Source organism: Megalops cyprinoides, chromosome 16, assembly GCF_013368585.1.
Source record: "Megalops cyprinoides isolate fMegCyp1 chromosome 16, fMegCyp1.pri, whole genome shotgun sequence".
Classification (NCBI taxonomy): Eukaryota; Metazoa; Chordata; class Actinopteri; order Elopiformes; family Megalopidae; genus Megalops; species Megalops cyprinoides.
In genome coordinates this window covers 18,832,354-18,857,461 of record NC_050598.1, presented here as the reverse complement: position 1 = coordinate 18,857,461, position 25,108 = coordinate 18,832,354, and the positions used below count along the sequence as shown (strand labels likewise).

The following is a 25,108-nucleotide window of genomic DNA, read 5'->3' as shown; positions in this document are numbered from 1 at the left end:
TATCGGCTTTATTGTCTTACTTGGCCATCATGGGTTTTTGTGTCATACTTGTAAAGTATGTGTAAACTTGTGACTAATACTTTAGTAAAATACTGTTTGTCACACCGATGTAGCTGAAATATAAAGCCGTTGTTTTGCGCAAAGTTTTGATGTATTTAGTGCATTTCATTAGACAAAGAACTGATAAACATACTGCAAATATTAGGATGTTCACATTTCTGTTTTTCAACACGTATCCTTAATATTCATGTTAACTTTTTTTTTTCCATCAGTGCTCAGGAGCATTGTGATGAACTATTTGGCTAACAGAACCACACAATCCCATGAGGGAGACAAATTGTAATCTAGTGCACTATTGCTAACAACCTTTAAGTACCACCAAGGGGCTTGTTGGAGAGATGGCAAGAATGTGTCTTTCTCGGTTTGCATTCTGACACTATTTTTATAGGATAGGAGCAGATGTAATTAGCAGAGAAGAGACGCCTTGGAGAGACATTTCGCTCGCAGGAGTAGTAGTAGTAGCAGTGGTTGTATTATAATGTTAGCATACTGGACAAACAATAAAAATAGGATGGAAGACAAAGGAACTGCAAGGCCCATATTTATTTAGTATATTCTGTAATGAAAAAATACATCAAGAAAAAAGAACATTCAGGGCATATACGAATGGTGCATACAAAAAGCTAGCAGTACTGTTCTAGTTGATGCGTGTCCACACCTATCCTTTAAGATGTTATTTGCATACTGCAGACAAGTAACCTTAATTAAAAACAGTTGATTAGGATAATTAACACTTACACATGCAGGTCTAGTGCTGCATGAATGAATATTTAAGAGTGAAACCACGGCAAATAATACTACTATTACTACGACTACTACTACTACTAATAACAATAATAATAATAATAATAAAGTAAATGAAGCTTGAAGTGGAAAAAATAAGCAAATTGCTAGCTAGCTATCTGGTTATGACACAAACAAAAAATAAATAAATGAAGAAATAAAAACAGCACATACATCTAACCAGCAGATAGGTCACTAGATAGCAGGGTAGCTAATACAATAAGGCATGTCGAAGCTAGCTAACAAGCTTGTGCCTGCTCTATATTTGTTGCTCTGCTTATGATCTGTTTATTTGTGGGCATACATTTCCTTAAATGTACTAAATCAGGTGTGCTCAGCTAACCAAAGGTGCCACTGATGAGCTCAGTCAGGTAGGTAGAGCAAGGATAGACAGAAGATATGCAGGACAGCGGGCCGCCAGGAGTAGGATTGAGAAACACTGCCCTACACAATGCAGAAAGAGATTTATAAATGTATAAATGTACATGCAATATTATAGTATGTGTAGAATATTTACATATAGAATGTGCATTTAATTTTAGAAAGTATGACTTGTGGCTTGCAATAAAACACTCTGCAAGGCTTCATTGACGTAGACCATACCTGAGAAACAATTATTTGGTGTGAATAGGATAGAGTAGAAAAAAAAAATGGTTAAATGGTTTTGGTGATGAACACTCACAGCCCACAACAGGTTTCAATTATTGTAATTATATTATTACATTTAATCTTATATATGTATAGTTGACATACTTGTTATTAATTCATTGTATCTGTTCAACTTATGAAGCTAGTTGTGCATGTCCTGCAAACTATACATTAACAAAAACTGTGTAACATTTTATAAAAAAAAAGCATTGTGTACACTTGTGGCAGTATATGTTAACTCAGTGTCCAGTACCAGCATCCCAAGTTCAGGTCAACATTCACACCTCTTAGTTAGTATGTAAATGAAATGGCTTGGGTTGGGGACAAATTTCCATATCGGGGATAGTCTCTGTGTGTCAGGTGGCTGTCTGTGTCTAACCCCTGCTATGCTAGCATCTTTCTGACCAATGACAGTGGAGGGAGTTACAGAAGGCTTTGCTCTGTGGTTGTACAAATGCTGTGGTACAATCAGTGCCCTAGTTGCAAACACATGTCTGTTTGTGGTAGACCAGAGGAAACAGTGGCCTATAATATAAAATATTGTCAAAAAGAAACTCAGAGTTCTGCCCCACTTTTGTGCTCATGGTTAGTGTTATGGGCTAGGCACAGGACCAGGGATGGGGGGAGGCAATAATAATGGTAGTGTTATACCTTTGCTTTTGCATGGGTATTGAGCAGCTCTCTTAAAGATGCTCTCTATCAAACTTTGAGCCTTTCAAAAATTTATGGATCATTGTAAGAAAGCACCATTTGGGAACAGGCCTCTTGTCTCTTCACCAGGCTTTTGTACAGCCCACTTTATTTAAAGAATTGCACATCGACATTGACCAGGGTTTACATCGGCAGTTCAACCTGGCTTCATTCCGCCAGGGGCAAGGGTGGATAGGTTGGTGTGGGACTCCTCATCGCTCCACTCTCAATGCCCTGGGACTATCATGGATGTCTATGAGTTACTTAGTGTCAGAAGGATGTGCTTATCCAAAAGCATTTGCCTCCTGGTGCACTGTGGGAGTTGTGAAAAATCATGATATGTGTGCAAGGGTATTGGAGGGTTGCATGTGCCTCTCCCCATGCTCCTACGTGGGATCAGCTGTCGTTATTACAGCGGTAAAAATCAGCTACTAAAGCCAGTTGACAAAAATGAGGAAAAAATCAGAAATATAAAAAGAAAGGTAAAAAAGTTGTACAAACAATCCGTTGCTAACCATATGCAAATATGTTCATAAACTGTGTCAAAAACTGCTGAGATCACAGGTGTGTAAATGATTCAACACATAAGTGCTATGCAATATTTCCACCGTTCCACCGGTTCCAAACAGAGAACTGCCACTCATCCTGTAGTAAGACTACTACATGTATAATTACTTATTAGGGGAAATAAGAAATCACACTTACTTAAGGTGACTGAGGTGCAGAATCAAATATTTCATTAGTGCACTGGAGGGCACATACACCTCTACATATTCATCTATCCCCATGTTACGCAGGTTTATAAAGTGTGGGATTGTAATGGCTGACTTGTAGTCTTGTAGTGCTGTCACACAAAGCAGAAACCTGATAACAACCAGAAGGCAACAGCAATGGGGCGGGTGTAAAAGTGTTAATTGCACATGTTTTCCAATACTCTCATCGGCAAAAGCAATCGGTGAAGTGGACCTTTCAAGCATCACTGCTGTACCTTTTCATGTACAATCTTGAGAATAGAAGGAGTTAATAAATGAGGCCCTGGACTCCATCACTGCCAACTCATGTAATAATTGTAGCTCACGGAGGGTGACATTAGCAAGGGATCCTTTTGAGAGAGAGTGCATGTTACGACAGAGGAAATGAGGACGTGTGTGAGGAAAAAAATAATATTCCTTTCCATTAATGTTGGAGGGCACTAGTTCCTTCATTTTCCTTTTTTAACTAGAACTGAGACTGCGAGTAAATATTAATGAAAGGCATAAAGAGAAACTGTATCTTGTCCCAGTAAAACAGGGGCGAGGGAACATAATTGTGTGTACATCGCTCTGACTTTATACACAGTCACCAAATATGAAATGCCCCTTGTCTCTGGTCAGCAGTTCTATTACAAAAGCCCTGTTCTCTCCTATTGTAAATGCATGTGAAAAGATGGGTAGACAGAAAGCTGGACAGATAGTTCTGTAAAAGTAAATGTACTTTTGAGAGCTTAAATTCAATGGAGCAGAGACAGAGGAGATGGACAAGAGCAAAACACTGATAGCTTTTTTGTAGTACTCTGCTTGTGCTGTGTGTTGGGAATGCTCAACAGAAACACCTCATTATTTTGACTTTTGCTTTTTTTCAGGCTTTAGGATGACCTGGGAGCTTGGTGATGGCTAGAGTATGGATGATGGGTAAAAGAGGACATTGGATAAGAAGATTCATAATTTGTATATTTACTGACAAAGGATGAGTATTTTATTGAGAATTATTGTTGTAACGGTAGAAAACACGCACGTGTTTTCCAAAGTGTCATGGCACTGCGTGTTTAATTTGAGAAAGTTTCATTTCTTGTTTTAAAAATCAATAACTAAGTAATGGCCACTACAGGCAAATAAAATGGTGACATTTACAAATAAATATGCAAATGAGCTATTGGCATTCATTACCTTGGGTCAGTTACTCTTAAATGTTTTGTGCAGAATGTCACAAGGCCAAATATGACACATACTGCAAAACTGAACATACTTCAATAGAAATGGTCCATAAAAGACAGTCAGTCTTGCATATATACATATTATATACTGTATGTGACAATACTATACTCCTGCCTCTTTGCAATCTTAAGTTTGGTAAAAAATTGTCTGTTTTCTTAATGTGCTCTGGTAGAACAAAGAGGATAAAGACTCCTGGGAGCAGTGTACGCCTGTGCTTTGGTGACATTTTTGTGATTGACGTGCAAGAAATGAAACAAGGGTTGAAATAAATTGCCAATTTATTAGGAAAACACTTGTCCAAATTATTTACCCTGTGGTAAATACGTACAGTCAGCAAAATGACTGTGGACTTCGTGGCTTTGAAGCAGATTTAGAAACTCTAGATACAGCATTTATTTACAACGATGACACCTCTTATTTGCACTACTTCGGTGGAATTATAGTAAGCACTGGGGGAATATCTTTTTATGTTCAGCCATTAGGAACGTTTGATATGAATCAGATTATTCCAGTTGTTCTTAAGAGGCTACCCCAGCCAGTTGAAATGTAAGTTACTTAAACTGCTTTGAATCATAATTTGTTTGAACATGTGTATTGTTAAATATTCTTAGCAACTTAATTAAAGTTGCTTGCAAGGTAGTTACCTATTATGACATGTACAGCTAATGATCTAACTGCAGACTTAACACAGAGAACTAGAAATGTATTATATTATGTAGTCTATCTACTTATTCAGCTCACTTTAAATCACTTGGTTTGAGTGGGTTTGAAAATATTGCAGTCTTAAAGTGGCTGACAGATGGTCAGTAAGGAAATGTCTTGTTTCTTTTTTACTAAGAAATCTTGGAGAGGAAAGTTGTTAGCTAGTTAGATTGCTACTGACTTAGCATAGTTAGTAGCTCTGTGAAACTGCTCTTGTGAAAGTTTTCCACAAAAATAAATTGTGGCACACGAGCACAACTTTGCATCCTGCTTAATAGGACTGTCTGCCCCCTCTTTATTTACACAATAACGATTTGATAAGTTTTGAGTTGGCAACAAAATAAGTAGCTAATTGTTTGATTTAAGTACTAATATGGATACACTGGTAAACAATAAATAGAGGAAGTAAAATAAGGCATTTGACTCAATATTCAACAAATGATTACACTGGTGCATCCTATGCTCTCCTAGTTTTTCTTTCCTCTCTTTGCTACTTAATACATGCAAATTGGTATAAAATACACAATAACAGCACAAATTCCCATTGTTTAAACACACAATTCCACATGTGATTGCTAGCCAGTAAGATAATGGTAATTCTTGTTACTTTGTTACAATTCAGAAAGGAATTGGTAATCGTTTACAAAAGGAATCCGTAATGTTTAAATGCAGTACTCTGACTCACCACTGTGGCCGTACTGTGGATTGTAGAGAAGAAAACAATGGACATATCAGTGCTGCAGTGTGCCAAAGGATTCAATGATCAGAGAGCTATCCCAAGGAAACCCTTTTTTTCTCCCTACAGGGTTTTGTGTTTCTCCACTCAATCAGATGTATATGCAACAACAATAATCAGTGTTTTGTGTCATGGTGACATTTTTCAAGAAAAGGGTGACCCTGAACAAAACATCAATTATTGGTGTTGCCAACTAAAAGATAATGGATAGAAGTCATGTGTTTGATGTTTGATGTGGGATGATCTGCTCCACAGCCAAAATACCACAGCGTGGGTGTTACAATGCTTTTCAAACTTTTGCTCATATTAAAAGGCTGGTAGCTAGCTGGTAAGGCAGCTTAATGTCATCATCTAGAGGGGGAGAGTTAGGTCTGAAGCTTAGAGAATGTTGTCTGAATTTCCAAAATGTTCATATACAGTAAGGACTTTATACGTGGCATAAAAAGAAAACATTTTTTTTTCTTTTTGAATGTGTTTCTCCATTAAGTAGATGAGTGCAGTTTATCATGTACATCCAGACTGCTGTTCATTATTTTTGCTCTAAAAATATTCAGTAATTATTTTCACTTCCTCATTTTGTTCTCTTTTAACAGTTTTGTTCGCACTATAAAAGGTCAATTTCATCATTTCCTCGTGACAGTCTAATAAGTATATGTTGGCAGGCAGCCACTTATTCTTTTTTCATCAATTAAGGTGTAAAAAAACACTCACAGAGGGCCTCTGCTTTCTCTGAAATGTGGATGTATCAAATGAAACAGATACTCAAGAACAATACTGTGAAGAATTTATTTTAACTAGAAGTCACAGTTGTCCTACTATTAAAGGAATGCATAAAATGCACTGTGACATGTCTACATGTGAGCAACATTTAGCTTGCTACCCGGTCAGTGGAAAGTGCTACAATTTGTTAAGCAGATTAATTAGTATTAACAGGACTTTTGGTAGTATTATTAGTATTAATATTATTCTAAGCATTATAGAACACAGCACAGCCCAGCAAAATTCATTGCAGACGTTCACAAGAAGCCAGATAATTCTACTACTCTGATGATATCCTCAGAGCGGATGACCTCCATTTTCCTATATTTGGAAAATTAATATTTATTTTCATTCTAAATTTATTTTAAAGCCAACAGCCCTGATGCTTTCTCATCAGCCTATTTATCAGTCCCACTGAAAGGTAAAGTGTTATTAGTTCCTCTGGAGTCTGACCAGCTTTTCAAAGGCATGTATTGATCCTTCGAACACATGCCATCTCATCCTAATTTCATTAGACCCCAGTGCTGTTAATTACTCCATTCTCAAACTTTTCAGTGTTTCATAATGATCGACAAATTGGCTAAATTAAGCAGGAGGGGAAAAAGGAAGAATATTTCAGGAAGCAGGCCAAGTCAGTTTCCTGAACTTTTTGTATTAAATTTCAAAATGTTTTAAAATGTTTATACATGACCTTTTTGCATCTGTTAATGAGAAGACACTCAGTGCACCAGGTACAGGGAGAAGGGAGAATCTCACTTGAAGTGTTGGAGGGAAAGCTGATTTCTGTGCATATGGAAGGTGGTTTGTCAGATGGTTATCTAACTGGTGAATTATAATTGTATAATAACTTTTCCTTACATTATCTCACCTTGAAGTCTTACCTTTGTTAGAACTGAAAGGTAACATTTGTTTTCATAGAATTCCATTTGTTATCATAGAATTCAGAATAAAACATACTTACAATAGGTAAATAAATAAGAACAAACAAGAAGTTGGAGTGAACACAGTATTAGGCTATGGGACAGCTGACATTTATCTTGTTTTTTTTTTTTTTTTTGCATTTTCTGTGTTGTCTCTTACACTTCAGCTTTTAGTTATTGATCAAAAATGTTGTCCTTTGAGGAGAAATATATTTCTACTGGGGAACCTCTTGTCACCTAAACTGACTTAGCACATAACACTTTTTCAGAAAGACTGATGGACGGTATTTGACATCTTACAGGGTCTGATAATAAGTTCATAATAATTGGTTTGTGATGCTCGGGAGTGTTGAACAGTCAGAAGCCAATGGGAGTTGAACTGAATTATTGCTTGATTTAATTATGTATTAAAATTCAATTAGGCGCACGTTCACCAAAATGGAGGGCGAGCTTCGAAGAGCTGTCCCTAGAAATCCGACACAGTTGAAGGAGGTCCCTCAAAGTCATGCCATCTCTGACTTAATAATCAGCTCTCATTGGAGCCATCCACACACGGAAAACATGGGGAAAAATGGACAGAACAAATTTCCATACAACTTTAAATAAAAGACCATCCCATTTTTAAGTGATATCAAGCAAGACTGTTTGTAGCTGATGAAAGAAACGTCTTCACTTAGCAGAGTCTCCAGTGGGGAATTGTTAGAATTCAACTTGTGAAACTGTAAAGCTGCAAGAGGTGCAGAGAGACACTGACATATGGACGTTGTATTCGCTTGTCCGCAGCTGTCTGTTTCTTGCACACGCATGCCCTCTCACCTCCTGCACACGGGAGATGTTTTGGAGAGGCTTCATTAAAGAGGGGGTCAGCTCTGGCAGAGCAGCGATTCCTTCATCTATGCAAATCTAAAACGCTGTACGTGGCATCTTGCTTAAGGGCCTGGGGGAGAAAGACACTGGTCTTCGAAATCAGGGAACAAGGACAGTCTGGTTTTTTTAGCCAGGAGGATTTGGTGGGGGCTTGACAATGAGAATCAGCAAGCTCCATTTTCAAGGAAGAAGAGCAGAAAAAAAGAACCGTAATGCAGTTTCTTCCTTTGATGGTGGAATATGAAGATTGGCTTGCAGTGACATTTAAATTGTTAATGCTTTTGATCTGCCCGTGGGTGCATTGCCCCAACACTTTTTTGCTGAGAGAAAAGGGCAGGCACACTGTCCTCTGAGCCTGATGCAGGCAGAGACTCCTTATGTCAGACCTCATGTAAAAACAATGGGAGAGTCACTTATCAGTGTCACAGACTGTTTCTCCAGGCAGACAAGACACACAATGGTGGCAGTGATGAATTTTTCACCAAGCAGGCCTGGAAAAAGCAAAATGTCACCACCATGTAATGCAGAAGTATGCACTGAAGTACATATGGAGAATATCAAGACATTGAGTCTGACAAATCCATGGACACTTCATTCTTAAAAACATGTAGGGCTGGTCTGTGATGTAATAAATCCCTGGGAAAGTGTTTGACTTGGCATTCCTCAATTCATCATTTCAGTTAATTCCTACAAAGATTTCAGGGTATGAGACAAAAAATATAATCTCAGCCTAAGTTCAAGCACAAGAAAACAAAGATCTGTAATCCCCAGTGCACAAAAATATGATTTTAGTATATTTGTGGATCACATAATGAACACAGATCATTGCAGGTGTGTTAAATTGCATTCATTATTGCATGTAGTGTAACAGGAAAAGAGGAGCATACTGTGTGAATACACACCATCATTGAACAGTTAAATATTCTGAGAAAATTTGCTTAAAATGTTGCATTTCTAGTATTAGTCCAAAATGGTAAGATACATTTTAGAATCTCCTCAGTAAACTTAAAAATACCTGATTTGACACAAAAGGTATTTATTATTTATTAATCAGCCATATAGACATATTGGACACCCTGGGTTTGTTTTAATTATTTTTCTTACTTTTTCCAGACAAACAAAGCTCCAATTAGATACACATGACAATGATAAGTGAAAAGTCTGATAATGTTGCACACAATAATCTCTGAACTCCTAGCTACCCCTTAAGTGAAAATCGAAGGAGCACTTCTTTAGCTGTGAATCATCTAATGCTGTAATGTAGCAAAGAAAGTGTGGGTGGTAACCACTGGTGTATGATTTCCTTTTCCATTTCAATTGCAATATTCAAAGAGAAAAGTTGAATAAAATCTGAACACAAATAAAAATGATAAATAAACAAGTACTGAGACCACAACATGACCTGTGGTCTCAGATTCAAAATGCAGTAAAAGCTAATTAGCCGATGGCAGTGTCAGTGTTATACAATAATACCTCCCTATCAGTGGAAGAACAGTGAGGCAGAATCAAAATTTCTGCAACATTTGCAACGCCCAGTAGAAACAAATCGAAACCAGTTTCTGTTGTAAACCATCCATCCTCCAATTCGCTCTCACAAAGAAATAATTGTTATGTCCGTTTATTGGATTGTATTTCTCAGATTACAATCTTTATTTTTTTTTTTTTCCTTAAGAGAAGCAATTGAATCATCAGCAAAATGTCATTTATTTGGTGTTGGATTTTTTATTCCTGTATTGACAGTTTAAGTGTTTATTTACACTTACATATATTGACCTGCCTCTGTCTCTTGTAATATTAATAACAGTTTAATCAATTGCTGTGATTGATTGAGAGCTGGCAGAAACACACCTGCCTGAAAACACAAAGTCGCCTTTGTAATTAACACAGAGCTTTCACAGTAATAGCAGTGCTTGAAACCTCAGATGTCCCCAGACCAATTCTACAAGAAAATAACCTGAATGTGTGCACTGCACTGCATTATGGAAATGTGCTAGTCTTTAATATTTTCAATCATCTTTCCAAGATATATTGTAGAAGTCTTAAGAGATACAGCATGTAATAGATGCCTGTCAAGATATTTTCTCACAATGAAGGCCACTACTTTCAGTTTTTCTCCCATACATTTGGAGCCTGTCTTAATATAAGTCTGAATATCTCTGCCAACACAAAAGAGGTAGCTGTGTAACTCATAAACCCTGAGATATGGATAAAAGACCAATTTACATCTCCAACTGGCATAGGAATAAAACTAAACGGTAAAACATGAGGAAAATAATAATAACTGCCTTATTTTTAGAAAGTACAAAACAAAAACTTAGGACAAGAAAACTGAAGTTAAAAGAATTAATGTGAGGAACACTTTTGTATCTGCAAAAGTGCAGAGCTGCATAATTGCTATACATATAGCCATGTTCTAATTGTGGATTATTCACATTAAGTCATGGGGTGCTCCTGAATATGTTCCACAGTCACCATCTGCCATAAATCTTCATTCTTGGCAAAGATCACAATCAAGCTGCATTGCAGGTACCCCACTGCTTCTGGGACTGTAACACTGGCCTAACAAGACGTTTATCATTAAAACACTTATGCACCTGGATAAAGAACCAGAAAATTTAGAGCCCCAGTGGCCACTGGGCAAGGAGAAACACTCTCTCTCCAGCTATGAAACTGAAATCAAGGCCCATTAAGATAAAGATTGCTGTGGGTCCACTTGGGGGAACCTTGAGGTTGTATCTGATATTATAAAGGCAGTGATTCCATGTATCTACATCCAGATATTAAGCCCATAGACTAAACAAATGAACATCCCAAAATAATGGCAGATCACTGTCAGAATGCATTTGACAAGCTTTTTTTGCAGTTTTCCCTGTATGCACATGCAAGACCTGAGTGGAGACCACTGAATGTGAATGCAGACAGGAAAGTGCTCATACAACATTCAGTTAGCTATCAGTATCTTTGATTTTTGACTAGTGTGTAAGGTATTGGTCCATGTTATTTAAGAACCCAGTATTCAGAAATCCTTATTCAACCTTTATTAAGTGCCACAGTAACATTTAAGTTAGTTCTACAAAGCTCTGTTTTTACTAATTATCATGTGTAATCCGCTAAACCTGGCAGGAATGATTAATGAGTTATTCATTGATTACAGCAGGCTAACATTTGTTACATTGCAGAAATGAAAGCCCAATATTATTCAAGGCACATGTTTCTGTACTGAACAGTAAGCTTGTTCACAAAACAAAATTACTAACTCAAAACAACACATACTGGTAATATGACAGATGTACATTTGAAGTTTTGCTTCAAGACACATGACATGATATCGTACAATTGCACAGTAACTTACAACTTCTCAGCACTAATGTTTTGCATGTTATCTGCTAGAAGGATGTCTGTATGCAGACAAGGTGATTTCAGGGTCTGACACTGATTTTGCATTATTTTCATAATGGCCATAGGCTTAATGTCTGGATATATGGGCTTGGAGTCACTGCCTGATCTAAAACTGAGTTATGTTACTGAATGGTGTTCAGCAATGGACACTTTCATGTTCAGATTACTTTAAAAATGTTAATGTCTTCACAGTATGGAATGATTTAATTATGATTATCACAAGGTAAATTCAGAAAGGGGTAATGCATTAAATAAATAAATAAGTAATAGTAAAGAACAGGAATTTGCTTCCAGCAAATTTGCAAATGTCAGTGTTTCTGTGTTTTATTTTTTACACAATATTTAGCTAGCCTCTTAGAGGATATGGTCAAAAAATAAAGTTCCCCTTTAATAATCTAAACGAGCGAAACCAATCCATGGCCACGGTTAAGGTACATGTTCATAAATTGAGGATACAAATTACTAAACTGTAAGCATGGATCAGTAAATTGAGGGTATGAATTACTAAAACATGGGTATTGATTGATAAATTGAAGGCAACATTTACTGAAATTTGTTGATTGACTACTGAAAATATCCATTATTATTGGTTGAAAATATTGAAATTTATTTTTCAGCTGTGTCCTGTCAGTTCTCTCCGGTAGTCTGAAGTTTCTCTGAATCATCAACCATACACAGACAGGGCATTGCATGAGTCCAAAGGTTATTTTCAAAGCTCTTGCTCATCATTCAGAAGAGCAAGCAGACTTCTGGAAAAGGCTATTGTTGCCTAGCCGATGTTTTGCATTCAAAGCACTTGTATCCAAACCAGCCTTTTCAATATGGATTTTCCTACACTAAGTACATAGTCATGGTATTAGAGGTAGCAGCTTATATTTTTACTCATGCTGAGATGGATCTATGTGAATTTTGCTTGCCTGTCACTTGATCGGGGACAGCAGTGGTAACAGAAGGTGTTGTCATTTCGTCATTTTATTCTCTAAAAATGTTATATCTTAATGTAAGTCTAGATAAAATAACTTCATAAAAATAATACGTGGTTAATTATTCCCTCTGCCATACACAGACATTTACTGACATTGGACTAGTGATTAACAATGAATTTACAGCAATGTTTTATTAAGCATTTTCAGTATTATGAACTGTTACTGGAAGTTGTGTGGAAACTGGAAAACTGCAAATGCACACAGGTAAACTGTTGATGTATTCTGAAATTAAGGCATCTTTGTATAAAATGAACTAAAAAAAGAATAAGCAATTGGTAAATACTATTTCCAGAAAATCTGTAGAGCTTAGCCCACTTGATCCAACTGTGTAAGATACACATTGGTTCAGTGCCCTGGGCTGCAATGTCCACCCTCAAGCCATTCCAGGTTCAGTCTCCAGATGACTCATAGCAAAGACCCATTGACTCTGGGGTCAGCACTTTGGCTTATGGGGATGTCCAGAGGGTTTATCTGTTAAGCTGTTGCACAGCAGATTGATAACTATTCTTTCTTTTTAGGTTTTACCGTAGGTTTTCATTGAATGGGTTGTAAAACAACAGTTCGGGTTAGAGGTTGGTCTTCAAAAAGAAAATAAATACCACACTGACATATCAATCTAACTGGACAATTACTTTCACAACCTCATTGTGGTTGCCATTATTGTCAGAGGATGGACCTATCAAACTAGGTAGAATTATTTCCTCATTGTGCTGTGATGCTATCCCAATTGGAGATACAAGTCTTCATCTATTCTATACTAAAGCTGTATTTTGCTCTTTATCATCCTACTATGGCTTTAGGTCTTCCACACTGAATACTTTCTCTAATGTGCTCCGTGGAATTCTTATGCCTTTTACAAACTTAAGGACATAATCAAATCTTGTTCTTGACCATGGAGGCAGACAAAGCCAGCAGTACGTTCACTTAGCAACCATGATACCAGTAAGCCACACTACCTTGTTGTACGAGAAGGACTGAAAAGGACCCATTTCTACATCCCAACCACTGAACCAAATAAAAAGCAGGTTTTAGTTTACACTCTGGTTTAATGTGATTTTTGAATGTGAACTAATAGATTTAGTAAATCACATAAAATCCAAAAATAATTGATTCAATAAGTCACATAAAATCTGATAATATTCTCCATTTACAACCATGCAGGCAGTTTGCTAACTATCCTCACTCTGCTAGCCAAAATAGCTGGCTACATAGCTAGCTGGATGTATGCAAAACCAGCAGTAAAGTTAGCTAGCTAAATACCACTGCAATTGTAAAAATCAAAAGTGAAACCATAGACAACACAAACCAACTCCCACATAACAAGAATAAAAATGGTTTAAGCTCCCATTTCCAGACAAAGGTCTGTGCAAGTAGACATGAGGCCAGCCTTCCATTTCCCAGGTTCCATAATGTTGTTATCATCCAATCAGAGCCAGAAAAATCATAACTTTGCCTTCAATTGAAGTCAATCTTATAGGCGTTCTTGAACAGGACAAGGGGTGATTGCAAGATGTTCAATAGTTGGTGCAATGCTGCTTTGTAGTTATTCATTTTTAATTATGTAACAGCAATAATTGTGGAACATTGAAAAAACATTGATTTTTAGTGGAGATTTGGCTTGCCTTGTCCAAGTAACCACCACTGGTTGCAGAGAGCTCAGTTTTGGGGAACACTGAACAAAATCTTTTTCTTACAGTGAGCTTGTGAGGTATGAGAAATAATTTTCAGTGTTTTATTATCATTTTTTTGACGTACATGTAGAGTACAACATAATACCTTTGTCATCTGAATAAATTGCTTACTTTATTGGATGCAGCTATAACCTTCTAAAACTGCTGCCATTTTCTAGGATTGACTAAATGCTTCATCTGTTCAATAAAACCCGTAGCAATTTTTAGTACCCTCATGATACAACTACCACCGCCTGAGTAATGACATGAAGGATAATGGTGAAATTGCACAGCTCTGAATGGATTTTAATTGAAATTAATAAGTATACGTTATCTCTTTCTAAAGGTTAATTACAGAAAACAAAATGAGACATTTTTTATCCTTCTAGCACAAATATCATATAATTTCATCAACAGGGCCAATCCTTCTGCAACCTTAGCAAAGATGGCAAATGTTAACAATGACATATACAAGCAATATCTGCTCTTGATGGTAAGCAATAAATGAAATGAAGTCATTTTTATTACTGTCGTATTACATGATCGTATTTTATTTTTTATTTTTCTTTTAACTTTGATACTTGTGACTCCTTTAACATTGGTATTTTTTGTCCAAATTACAAATAACAAAATAACTCTTTTAGAGGAAATTGAATATTTTTGGGGACAGCATCTGCATGCCATCATTATTTGGCATTGGGCACTTACGTCCTTTTAATGACTATCATACTAATGCAATTTCCGCTGCCTCTTCCAATAGTCATTTTCTTTCGGATGCAGGAGAAGGATTTCAGAAATTATAGATTTCTCATAATAAAACAAACCATGGCAATTACTTCACTCCGCAAATGGTATTAAATAGTGTGGCAAACAAGGCCGTTATCGTTTCCATCACTAGGCTCCCGTGAGACAGGGAAGCGAGTATAAGAATAGTACACAAATGATTGCAGTGCTTTGTACAGAAAACTCAAAGAATAATGGCATGGAATGGAAAGCGTAAAGGTCACATGAAGGTGAGAAGCATTAATTTGTCTTTTAAGCTGGCAAGAAATGCTGAACATTCTACACATATTTTTTAAGGCCAGCAGAGGAGTAACACATAAGAACACCCGAGAAACCCTCATTAGCACCTCTCTCCACAATTTAAAGAGAGGGAAGTACTGCATGGGACACAAACATGCATGGTTAACTTTTTTTTTTTAAAGAAGGGGTCAAGGGATTATATATTCTTTCAGGAATTTAATTCAATAACTTTATTCACTGGCTTGGACTGCCATTCACTGTATCAGGAAAATATTACGTCAAATCCAGAAGGCCTCCCTGCCTGTTGTAAAAACTCAACCCCTCTTGGACCCAGAGAAACCATCCTCTTTCCTGAAAGCAAATGTAGATAGTCATTTATTTATTTATTTACTTATATTTTTTATGTAGACCTAATTTGGTATTTGGCCTCTACCTGGTTACAGGGCCTATATGTTCTGTGGTACTTTTTTTTTTTTCGGGATACATTCAGTTTCTCCAACATACCCTTAACCACAAAGGTACTTCATGATATAAATGACATTTTCGGTTTGACAGATTATGAGACCCCTGATTTATATTTTCTCCTCATTAACTGGATGCTTAAACCATGTTGTCTTTCTTGCACATTGACAATTCATACAATTATCATTTAAAGGGGCCCACACTAATGTGACCAGTAAGGTTGTTTGATGTGCTTTCCTGTAGCAGATATGCTTGAATCACTCTTTCATTTATATTCTCATATACTAAAGGTTTCTCTTTAAACCTTTTTTTAATTGAAACACTTTGTAATATGAGAGTGTTTGAAATGTCTTCAATGTCTTGAATATTATTTGTCATAGGTCTGTGGGTTGGCCAAAAGAGAGCATTTTTATCATGATGCTAATTAGAAAGTTTAGAAAGTTTAAATTCAGCTTCCTGCAACCAATCTCTTGTATACTACCTACCTTAAGCAGTAAAGAAGCATATCAGGTAGGGTGTTACCTCTTGGCACTGAAAAGAGTGTTCTAATCTGTGGACTTGATATAGTGGTCAAACGTTTAGCATGTCCCTTCTTTACCTACATCAATATCTAAAAAAAGAGATGGTTTCAGTGCTGATAATATAATGTGGAAAGAAAAATTGGGACAAAGAGAAGTGAGAAATAGAAGAAGGAATGAAAAATATGTAAATGGAACAGTTTTGGCCATGTCTGGTTGTTTGAAGCTGTATATGAATTCTGGGTTTATAAGTTATAATGCACTGACATAAATTATTGTAAGACATCAGCCAGGCATCAGAGTCTGACATCAGGATCATTGTGATTACTTATATTGGACACCCTAAAATGGCTGTGCAGATATGATGCATAGCCCATCAAGCAATAAGTTGTCCCTATACATGTGAGTTTTTTCCCCTTAGATGTACATTGTTATTCAACATAAAACATAACATTCCCACTGTAAAAATGGTCCTAATAGTCCTATCAGACACCAAATTATGAGTGTAAAGTTTTCATGGAAAATGTATCTAGGTTGAAGCTAATTAAGATAATAATAAAGTGTCAGAGGAACACATGGTTGCTGTAATACAGGCATTGACAAAAGTTGTTTACTGAAAGTGCACAGCTGTCTCTTCCTCCATTAGGATTGAGTCAGCTAACATAGGAAGTCGCTTGTATGGTGTTTTGTAAGACATTAGTTCAACAGCACTGACAGTTCTGGAGACCATTAGTCTTTTATTCTGTGCTATTTATTTTTTTGTTTGTTATTTTTGTGGTGTTTGGTGAAGACATCTGTGAGGTATCATCAGATTTATGGCTTCTGTGGAATATCTCAAGCCATGATATACAAAGTACAAAGACCAGAAAGCTGACGTATGTGTCAATATGGTGCACAACATTTATTCATTATGAAAGAGCTAAAGCAATAGTAGGATGATAAAATAAGTTATTCCAGCAGACTTAATAATACTAAAGTGACTCATGAATATCATAATTCAACAAAAAACATCCTATTTTTGTTCAAAATAAGCCCTTAATTCAGCATATTGCACAGTGTTCCTCCTCTATTAAAAGCACAAGGTTAAACATTAAACTTCAAACTGTTGAGACTTTATAAAGAGGAACTTGAATAATGCGAACTACTTTGTGAATATTAAAATTTGCAACACATCTTTCTTAATGTTTAACATATTCTCAATAGATCTATGAAGCAGGCATTTAACCCTATAATGCATTTCTGGGTCCAAGAGACATTAGTTTTTGTTCAGTAAAATGCTGGTTATTTTATTAGTGGTTTAGCAACATGCATCAGCCCTGCTGGAATTGAAGAAATGTGGCCAGTTTTAGTTGCACATGAGCATTTTCTATAATTGACAAGTGCTGTTAAATACCTTAAAGTGGGTAATGCCTTGAAATAAGAGGATCTCAGGTGGAACAAAAGTGAGTCACACAATGGCTCTCCAGGACAAGGGGACAATACACCAGGAATACAGCACTAAAGCAACATATTTCCAGATGGATTGGACCAAACACCTGGTCTCAAACCTCTGCAGCAGTCTGACTAATGATTCCTCATCAAAGAGGCTTGGACTGATTTAGGTTTAATTGATTGGATGTGAGGCGCTCAAATCCCTAATCAGTTTTACCTAAACATGCAAATTCACACCCAAGGCCCTAAGAGCCAAGCATCACTGTGGGGAGGAGGAACGATTATTCAGCAGTTGGAATGTCTTTTTTATAGTGTGTGCATATAGAAATGTTGCCTATCTTTGAAATCAGACAAACTGAAAGCTGCAAAAATGCTAAAAATATGATTGCGTGAGACAAAACATCTAGTAACTGACATAGCAGAGAATTGCTCTGGGGAAAAATATGGCAGCAATTTCATGAATCCTTTGGTTATAAATCATGCAATTGTGTTTCCTATAAAACCATGGTTCGAATTCCACTCATCTTTTCATTAGCTGGGTCAAACATGACCACAAGACCTTGAGAGGAATGACCCTATAAATGCAGTACACTATGGTCAGACGCAGCCTTTAATGGGACTGTAAAGAAATGGCATCTCCAAGCCAATTAGGGCAGAGGAAATGGACAAAACATTAACATAAGATGAGCCAATGTGATTTATAGGAGGCAATGGCTTTTAGGTCGCAAATAAAAATAGTAGTCACCATGGCAGCAGTGCAGTTGATGCACTGTGCCAAATTGGAGAAGTGCGCAATACCCGCTGTTTACAGTTATGTAGACTTGGGCTTTACTAGCAATGGAAAAAAGAGCATTTGTGATTGCTGAGTGCCTGATGTATTTATTACTTTCTAGACAGTCTCTCTGCTGGCCACAAGGTTGTGTGCTGGGTTTAGTAATATGATAGAGACCTGACATATGTTAAAGCTTGTGACAGACCAATAATCCCAGCAACATGGAATGACTACATAATGATGCAGACATTTATGACACTGAAGAGGGCATCGGTATCAATGTGGAGGTAAAACATTATGATCTGATGTAGTATATAAAAAGAATATACAAACACACACACACACACACAATGAAATGAAAACCATGTCACCATGGATACATGAAGACTCAATGGATGAATGGAGAATTAATCCAATTAGCCCTAGGTAGATAAAGAATACAAAAGTTTGTGACTTACTCCATATATATATATATATATATATATATATATATATATATATATATATATATGTAATATGTATATAAAAGAAAAATCACTGGCATTTCTCCTGATCTGTAGTATGTTTGTATGTGATCAGTATAGTTTGACCTGCAATCAAACAAACAAATTATGCAACCACACAGCTTAATGAAAATATTTGAGTATAATTCCCTTTGGTAGGATTTAGTAGGCATAACATCCATGCCTGCAGGACTCCAGCGTAAGAGTTTTTTTTTTTTTTTTTTTGCTTTTGTTTTCTGTTTTTGAGCAAAATACCAAATATTTACCGGAAACAACACTATTTTGACTTGAGCAACTCTTGTGCAATTATGTTCCTGTTCCTGTTAGTTCTTCCTGCCCTTTTTTGAAATGCAAAATATGCTGGCTCAGAAAGTGAAGGAACACTGTACAAGTCCTGGAGATATGTTTATTTAAACACAAAGTCGCTTTCTCAACGCCACTGAATGAGCAGATATGAGGAATAAATCACCCCAGCTGCTGTTGCGGCGTTTCTTCTGTATTCGTCAAGTAAGCACAATTGCCTTGCCAATCTTCCTTTATGGTTTAACATTCCAAGGAGGAGTAATACAGCTGAATCTAGATCGGCATCGTGTTTATAGATGTAGAGGAAACAGTCGTGATTAGAACCAGGAAGAGCTGTCAGGGCCTTTGTGTGTTTGCAAAAAGTTAAATTATGCATCATAGCATCCTAGAAAAGAATTGGAAATGACCTTGTGGCAGAGTGAAAAGCGTATAGATTAACAATATAACTAAAGGACCTGTTATTAGCAGAGGGAAAACTAAGTGCAATTAACACAGAAGTTGTCCAGCTTAATGACGTATTGTAGATGTTTGGTGGAAGGCATTTCCTAAACATCTCACATTGATATTTTAAGTAGGGTGAATCATACTAAAACCTTAATACAACAAAAGCACAGCTGTAGTGTGCAATTAATTGGCTGAAATGGTAAGATTTTAAACACATCAAAATAACATTTTCACAAGTATTTCTCTATCTTATGCCATACAGCGTGTGTATTTCTTGTTTAGCAGCATTTTCACTCTCTCGTAACTTGTAATGTGAAATTACTATGAACAAAGGTGCATTGCAAACTGTTTCACACTTATGATGTCCCTAAAGTATTGCAAAAAGTCATTTAACTATGTTACTTTAATAACTGTGACTTTAATTTTGGCTATAGTTCCTGGTCATCGAGGTGGCCATGGAGAGCTTTGGTATGTAAAGCTGCTACATGTTCAAAGTGCATACTTTATAAACAAAAGACAAAGAAACTTGTGTAATTTTAAGGCACTAACTCCTTGACTCCAGAACTCCTTGAAATACCACATATCAAAAACTTATTAAAAAAAAGTAAAATTGAAAATAAACAATTCTATATGCAAGATCCATAAATGTCTTGATTGATGTGTGTCTGGACCAGCGTAATAGCCAACTGCTAACCTTATTGAAGCTAGTACCCTCATTCATTTGTGCTTTCTATGTGCTTCAAAAAACTGATTGTTTGTTCTGCTTTCATTTTAAAAGAATGCCTGAGCCTGACTTCACTTAGCACCCCAATAATGTCAGAAGCCCACCAAACATGTCCTTTTTGTCATTAAATTTGTACACTATGGACATTATGGACATTATGTTTGGCATTGTTTATTATTAGTGGGTTACATCACTCAGTAAACCCACTGTGTCAGATTTATCCAAACCATGTCTTTCTTGTTTGTACTGTATTTTATGCTGTTAAAATGAACTTTCAGTTTTATATGGTTGTAGCCTAATATTTCACACCTTTTGTGGGTGGGTATATGCCCACTTCTATAATATGGAATGCCTCCAATTAGCTCAGGTTCACCCGATTAAAGGAATGGAATTGTAAGTTATTTCACAATAAATTAATTTCAAATGTACTCAAGACAATTCCTTTAGGAATGTCTTTCTAATTAAAATTATTGTGGGCTTAATATCATTGCTAGTTAAGATTATTAATGCATTGGGGAGACATAGAATTAGGCCTATTTTTTCTATGAATATTGCATGTATCAAATTATGAGGTGATTTGTACGTTGAATGAACGGAATGAAAGTTCCATTTTTAAGCAGCATACAAAATGGTACATTGTAATGTATTCGTTAATTCCACCTTTAAAACAAATTGATATGCCATTTATTAATGAACTAGAAGTTTTCACTGCTGGCAGTGGGAATGACATGCTAGCAAAGATTGATGCACGACGATATTATAGTGAGTCCGGATATTTCACAGATAAATACAATACAGCTATGTCAAAACAGTAATTGCATAATGCATGCTAAAACAAATTAAATGGATTCCCTCTTATTGTCCTCGCGTGTAGCCTCACATGGTAGAGGGAAAATGACCTAAATACTATTTCTGCCCACTCCTGCCTTAAGGAGGTTCATGCTGGTAATTTCGTGTGGCACCTCTTAAACCATATGACCCTTGGTGGTTGATGAGCCACGACTGTCACCTAGTTTGCCAGGGAAATTTGAATGGATGCTTACTGTTTTCCCTATGGCAGTAAAATCTTCCTAACCTACTGTAGGAAGATTCACCTTTTGTTTATGTTAGGTCCATACATTTAGAAGGATTATACAGTAATTTACATCCTATGTATTTTTGAATTTATTTTCCATTGTGGTTTCTTCTGTATGATATAACTGTAAGAGAAGATCTATTGAATAGTGACTGTTATTGCATTTAATTATGCTTTAAAATGTGTCATGAATGAGCCTCTGGAGAAAAGACAACAGCAAAGTAGTTTTGTGAAATCATGTTGTATGTGTCTATGGCTACTACTGCTACTAAAAGTACAGGTTCTGTAATTAACTGAACTCTAGATTTTTTAAAAAACTCACAGTACTTCTGAGAACACAGAATTAAATATGTGCTGTGCACTCAAAATTGCACAAGTTGCCACACAAAGATACAAAGAAACTCTTTATTTATTTATGTGCTAATTATATGATACACCATGAAAAAATTGCATGTCCTTAGTAAATACAGACCACAGATTTAAGACTCACTCTCACTCTGCATTTGCTGTAGCCCTGGCTACATTTTTGGCAACTAGTTTAATTTCCAAAGATAATAGCTGCAGCATGCTGTCTATAGACTGTGCAATTCATGTATCACACTGCAAAAAAGAATTGTCTAAGCAGTAATTAGTCACTCCCTGGCAATCAGCAGTGTAAGCTTGCAAAAATGTGTAAACTAACTTGCCATTCTGACAGATCTGAAAAGCACTTCCCTATGTTGGCACCAGTGCCTTTGAACATCTGGTTATCTTGTTTTAAACAGATTTATTTTTCTCTTCTTAGGCATGTGTTCTAAGACATGTCATTCACAGCACTGTAAGAGAGAACAGTGTCAAACACTGATATGACAATTCTGGATCTGCAGTGAAGCAGAAACTGCTGAGGAAAATTGTGAGTTTGAGGAGTCAATGAAAAATGTAATCCTGATCAGCCAATCAGTATGGTATGTATAATATAATATGCTCTCCCATATGTCAGGGCAAGCTGGCATCCTACACCTTTTAATGTTTGATGTAGGCACACGCTCAACAGTGACAGCTGTGGACCCAAGGGTCATGAATAACCTTTCCAATTTTGTGGATGTGTATATATATATATATATGCACACATACACTATCAACACATTTTAAATGGAAATGGGTGAATAAACGCTTAATAAGATGTTAAATTAAATTTAAAATAAGAGTGAAAAGTGAAAGGCTGATGAGTTTAGCAAGTGGTGATGTTGATGCCAATGATGAGCACAGTCTCATCGGCAGGGCATGAACACAGCCTTTCCTCAGCTAACAGTCAATTTTGACTCCCTCAACAGCTTTATTTCTATGCCACTGTCTGGAGTCAGGAATCAAATGAGGTGTGCACAGTCCTGTGGCCTTGGCGGGGTGGAGGAGCGTGGTGGAGTGACATCACTACGGAGAACCCCCACCATGGGAGCGTGGGGTGGAATGGAATGGAATGTTTGCCGTACCAAATTTGGACGTCTGGCAGTGCCAGAGTTCAGCATGTGCCGCTAACACAGAGGGAGGAACGAAATCCTACTCCATCTGCCTTGTGTTCACACTCCAGCATAGAGGTACAGACAACAGAAAGTGGCTTCTGTGTGGGTGTGATGGCCAGCAACCACACAGTACTAACAGCTCAACATATCACTGTAATTCAGTGTTGGACCTTTGTAGAACCTGACACATTTCTCCAAAGTGTCATTTTTTTTAAGAATGGGAACAACATGCCTGCTGGCAATGTCACACACTTTCTTGAGGAGCAGACTGCCCTGTAACCTTTTCATTTTGAGGTTAGTTCTCCCACCCCCAGCCCGCCCCACCCCACTCCATCCCGCCCCCATCAATCCCTCCACCACATTGAGGCAAAGATGACAAGTGCAGTGTCAAAAGTTGTGGTCACTAGTTATGCTGTTGACCGCTGGCAACTGCTCTGATGGGATACAACAACGTCTGCTATTATTTAAGAGTTTAACAACACACAGGTCCCCAGCAATCTCTGGATGTAAAGTACGGTCATTAGAGGGGGATTGCTATGGAGACCGGGGGCCCTGGGGAGAACAAGCTGCTGGCCCACTTGGAGTGCTGCTTCATCATCTTCAGTCTGGGCATTGCAGAATCTGGCCTACGCGCGGAGGGACACCATATGCAATTACATGCATTTAACTCTCTCGCTCTTTCTGTTGTTCTGTCTTTCTCTCTCCCTCTCTATCTCTGTTCTCTTGTTCTCTCACAAATGTGTGTCTGTAAATGTATATAAATTATAGTGTTATTAAAAATGCACTGAGAAGCCTCTGAACCTCTAAAAAGCATTAATTTCTACTAATAATCACTTGTTTTAAGGGTGAATGCACACAACACAGAGGAAAAAAATATGACATCCTTTTCCCCCTTATTGTCACACATAATAATACATTCTTATTATGAAAATGTTGAAAAGCTATGTATGTTGTCTTGTCACATGCAGCTATTTACCAATTAAGTATTTATCCTGTGTCGAGTGATGTTGTTACCATACTGCTCCATTACTTTCCTTGCATATTGGTTTGTACGGATCAGACACTAATGTGAGCCCACTGGAAAGAGATTATGTTCTACTGGTTACAGGGAAAATATTATAACATAATTGCACATCAGCAGCATCCCGTCATTATGCCAGTTTCACTCATGTGTTTCCACATGAACTGACGTTAAAGCGGGAATTGCACCGATCCTTAAATTCCAAGGACAATATCTGCCAACTTGGATGTCATGTGGGCACCTCAGACCACACTTAGAACACCTCATTAGAGGTGATCTTCATGGGAACAGTTCAGGTTCATATGAAGGATGTGCTGGCAATTAGTGCCACTTTTTTTCTGTGTTGACTCGCTCAGAACAGAGCTGATTGCCTTTTTTATGATTTCACAATGAAGCGGAACGTCATCTCGCGCAGTTTAACCACGCAGCAAAGGGATCTGCGGTTACTAATGCCGGGGCCTCGCCAGCCCCAAATCGCACAAGTGTTATTGAAACCCATAATGCACTGACCAATGTCTCCAGACAGTGTCTGTGTTGACCACTTGCTAACAGGCTCTCAGACGTGACACTCCACTGCTCGCCTTTTACCAAGTGCCATGCTATTCCCATTGACCTATTAGTCAACCAGAAAAGGACACAGACACTTCAACACTTTGGGGCTGGTGAAATGGAAACTTTTCACATTTAGAAGTTGCTATATGGCACATTAACAGATAGAAGCCAGCAGAGGCAAGAATAAAATCTGTTAAAGGATGGTGGGGCTCGACTGACGAGCTCCATTTTTAGAGGCAAATGATACCGTTGATTGCAACAGCCAATATGAACACAATCTTTTTTTTACAGATTGTTAAAGTGTGAACAGCAAATTGACACCTCACAAAAAATGCTGATTGTATATTACACCTTTTACTTTCACTTATGTGAAACCCGTCCTGGGATAAACATTCTTTGGTAAGTCATGTGGTATAAGTGAGAATAGAATCTTCAGGCTTCACCATCGCAAAGTGCAAATTTCTACTTTGCTACATAAAGTGGTGTCATCCCCTGTCATCCAATACAAGAGCTCTATTAGTTCCTTGGGTGAAAGGGTTGTATCATTAGCAAGACCTGATTAGTACTGGAATTAGAGCTCTCCAGGTT

The 25,108-nt window shown here is 37.2% G+C and overlaps 1 protein-coding gene across 1 annotated transcript in view; it reads right to left on the bottom strand.

Moving 5' to 3' along the window:
- The window catches only part of pcdh11 (protocadherin 11), a 202,747-nt gene that overhangs the window by 96,482 nt on the left and 81,157 nt on the right, over positions 1-25,108 (bottom strand). The window lies entirely within an intron of this gene.